We start from the raw sequence: 4,433 nt of genomic DNA, 5'->3' as shown, positions 1-4,433 counted from the left end.
GAGAGAGAGAGAGATTGAGACTTGAAACATCATGCTGAGTGGAAAAGAACAAAACACAAAAGACCATAAATTGTTTTAGTTTAGTTATATGAAATAGCCTTAATAGGAAAATCCATAGAGATGGAAAGTAGATGTTAGAGGCTAGAATAATTCAGTGTAATGTTATAGTATGGATCTTAAATATCTCTGTACCAGGATCAGTAATTAAGCAATGATAATTATTCTTGACATTTCCCTATTAGTACACTGGCGGCCATAGACAAAGAGTAAGCTCAAAAGGCACACACATTGGAACAGAAGAAAGAAACTACCATTTATTATGCACAGCATATCTTTATAATAAATCATAAAGAATATTAAAATTGTTTTAATTACATTTTTACTTATTTGGAGGTGTGTGTGTGTGTGCACGCACACACACACACACACACACACACACCACAATACATGTAAGGAAGTCAGAGGACAATTTTCAGGAGTTAGTTGTCCTGGTTTCAGGAGTTAGTGGGTCCTGGTTCTTCAAGTTCATGTTGTCAGGCTTAGTGGCAAGTGGTTTTATCTTATAAGCCATCTCATCAGCCCAAGAATTTATTTTTTAAAAGCTATTATAACTAATAGATGAAGTTAACAAGGTCAATTACAAAAATAATATCTCTATATATTAACCATGAAAATAAAAAAACAGAAAAAAAAATTTTAGTCTTTTGAAAAAACAGGGAAAAGAGAAATTGTGCAATTTGGACCAGGACAATTGGAACAGTGACATAAGGACTCCACCCAATGTGGAGTACCCACAGTGTAAAAATGCAAATCCATTTCAAAACCTTTTATTTAGAAAGAAAGTACCTAAAAACAGAGTTGCAAAGGTGATTTTCCCCAAAATGGCCACCTAGGGAAGTGTTTCTTCCAGTTCAGTGACCCAGGAATTCAGAGATCCCTTCAGCCCTGGTCCAACGGGTCTATCTACTTCTCAAACTGGCAGCAGAACTTGGTGTTGCAGGAAACATTAAATAGTCTTTTCTTTCAAAACCTGTAAAACTTGGAGCTTGGTTTATAACAAGGAATTTTAATCTTTTAATCCTAACACACCCTGTAAAGACTTTTGGTTAAGGAAAGGCCTGGATGTATTCCTGAGCCTGATGGCTTGGGGCAATGAAGCTTTTCTCCATTTCTCCAACCAGGAAAGACTGTCAGGTCAGACAAAAGCCAATGGGGAAAAGACACAGTACTCTTGTGTTAGGAATAAAAACCTACCAAGCTTCCAGGTCCTGTGTGCTTCCTGGATCTGACAGATCATGCAAATCACTCTTTTGCAAAAGTAAAATCTGCCTTGTCAAGTTACTTCAGCTTTGTCCATTTATTTTTTTGTATGGTATTGATGGGGTTCTTGTCCAAGAACCCCATTTCTAACAGTGTCACCCACATGATGCTAGTTTTACAAGCATGCATAATGCAAGAGCTACAAAGACGTGGGGGCTTGTACCAAGGTTCCAGAGAAAAGTCAATTTGGCCAGGCAATTTATGGTAGGGTCAGATTCCCTGCAGGAATGTCCTAAAAGATCAGTGTATATGAAATTGTGAAACTGAAACCTAAGCTTTAGTCTTCTCAGCATGTTGGAAATGCCAGGAATGTGGGATGTCTGCTGAAGAAACTGACAGGCACCAAACTGAGCTAGCCCAAGAGAAACATCATACATATTACAAATGTCATGGCTGTATGTAAGTAATTGCACAAGTCTTTTGGAGTTCATATGTTGTAGATATTGCACATGGAGTTACAATATTGAACATTTTCCCTGGTGGTTTCGGTCTTGCTTTGAACCACTCTTTCCTTATTATTCTTTCCCTATTTCAAGAGCAGAGAAAGAATAAATGAATGCATGCTTAGTATTTGCCTTTCTCCACGCTTCGTTTTGATTTTTGTGGTCGTGGTTGTTGTTTTGAAACAGGGTTTCCCTGTAGCCTCAGCTGGCCTGGAACTCACTATGTACACCAGGCTGGCCTTGAACTTGCAGAGATCTGCCTGCCTCTACCTCCAGAGTGCTGGGACTAAAGGCGTGTGCCACCACACCTGGCTTACAAGAGACTCCTTTGAGTGTCAGAAGAGACCTTGGACTTTTGAACACTGTTGAGACTATTATAAAGAGTAAGGACTTTTGCCAGGCATGGGGGTGCATGCCTTTACTTCCAGCAGAGGCAGGTAGATCTCTGTGAGATCAAGGCCAGCATGGTCTACATAGCAAGTTCCAGGCCAGCTGGGGCTATAGGGAGACCCTGTCTCAAAAACAAAAACAAAATAAAAACAAAAAAAGACTAAAGACTTTTGAAGTTGAGCTAAATACATTTAGCATATGAGAGAGTTGGCCATGATGCTCTGGGAGCCAGGAGCTTGGGAATGTTATGGTTGGAATGTGAAATAGTCTCCCCAGTTTTTATGTTTGAATGTTCAGTTCCTACCTGGTGGCGTTGTTTTGGGGGATTGTGGAATCTTTGGGGCATGAGGCCTGGTCAGCAGAAGAAGGTCAGAGGGGACAGATCTTAAAGTTACAGTGGTTCTCCAGCTGTGGTATGAACAATCATCTGCCCCATACTCCTGTTACTGTACACAGAGCCACTCAGCCTTGTCCTCCCCATCATGTTGGACTGAAATTTCTTTGAAACTATGAACCAAAATAAGGCTTTCCTTTCTTAAGCTGTTTTTGCCAGGTGTTTTGCCACAGTTATGAGAAAAGTAGCATAGTAACTAACACAGTGCTCCAGGGTATTTTAGTCAATAATACATGCTTGAGAATTGTCTCAGAATATGCTTTCTGCAAGAAACATCAAGGAAGTACAAATGTCTATAGATTATCAGATAAATCATTTTGTTTGCCTTTACTATCTTATACCTTTTTAAAAATTTCCATTTATATTTTCTTCCAAGTTTGTCTAACCCAATGTACCATAATTAATGTGCAATGTATTTGATCACCTAAAGCTAAAAAGTTGTAAGGAAAAAGACTTTGCTGAAATTCATTGTCTGAGTTATAGTTAATATTCATATTATGAACATTTGTTTGTGGAGCTTTATTTTCTCCAGGAGCAATACCCAAGATATTTATTAACCTGTTCCTTGCAAGGTATAACTTTACTCATACATTTTCCTAATTTATATATTTAAAACACATATCTTCAGTGCACAAAAGCTCATTTACAATCATTAAGACATTCTAGGTGCTGGGTACATCTCTCCTTTCTAAAGCATATAAAATGTAAAATATCTATGTGCTTTTTGTTTATTTTTGGTTTTGGTGCCTGTTCTTATTTTTGAGATGTTTCATATATCCTTTCAACATTGTTAAGCTGCCCCAAATAATTTTTAAAAGCAGACATGATAGGGGATGCCAGTAATCCTAGGTAGGCTATTAAAATATTCAAAAACTTATTTACTATTGTAAATGGCTATTATCCTAATGCTCTGCCAACCACCAGACCACCACCCACTCTCACAGAATCCTTCCTCCAATGTCTCACAGTCTAGCAACTGAAGGATGACACTGGTCCATCAGGACTTTTCAGCCCTAATCCTCCATTGTCAGCCTCCAGTCCAACTGCCACCCACTCTGAGAAGTCCCACGTATACTGGTTATAGCCTTGAGATAGGACAGAAATAATAAACATTTAAATAAACAGTTGCTCATCTATTATACTCCTCCATGAGTATGAGCTGGATTGCAGTACTTTAAAAAATTCTAGATTAAGAAGAATGAAACTAGATCCTTTCACCTTGCACAAAAGTCAACTCCAAATGAATCAAAGACCTTGTGACCTGGAGGATGTTCCTCTGACCCTGTGATGACAAGCCATGGACCCGCCTCCTTCCCATGCTCTGCAAAGAAGCCACTCCCCTTCCTTCTTTCGGACAATCAGTTGGCCATAGCCACTTGCAGGGGAGGGGCTAAGGGTATAAAAGCTGGGAAAACCATGAGGCTGGTCTCGCGCCATTTTGTAAGGCTGTCCAGAACCGCAGGATTTATGTCTGGGTGTGGACTTTCAAACACAGCTGTGAATGGGGAGGGTGCCCACTTGTCTATAAGTAAACCTGCACCCCAAGTTCAGTTAGCAAGTCCAATAAACTCGTTAAGATTCTTCAAACCAGGGTTTGGAGAATTTTTTTCCTCAGACTGTCGCAAGGACCATGGGAGGAGGAAATTGGATGACACATGCACCTCCCAACAGTGAATTTGACTTACAGACCTCAATGTGAAACTGGAAACCCTGAAACTATTAGAAGAAAATATTAGCAATAACTTACAAGATATAGGTGTAGGAAAGAATTTTCTAAATCGGACAGCAGTTGCCCAGGAATTAAGGTCAGCAATCAACAAATGGGACCTCATTAAACTAAAAAGCTTCTGTACAGCAAAAGAAACAATCAAAAAAGTGAAGAGAAA

This window comes from Nannospalax galili, unplaced genomic scaffold (genome assembly GCF_000622305.1).
Source record: "Nannospalax galili isolate Female #2095 unplaced genomic scaffold, S.galili_v1.0 scaffold781, whole genome shotgun sequence".
NCBI classification, from domain to species: Eukaryota; Metazoa; Chordata; class Mammalia; order Rodentia; family Spalacidae; genus Nannospalax; species Nannospalax galili.
The sequence above is the reverse complement of the archived record's forward strand: the minus strand, read 5'-3'. Positions refer to the sequence as shown.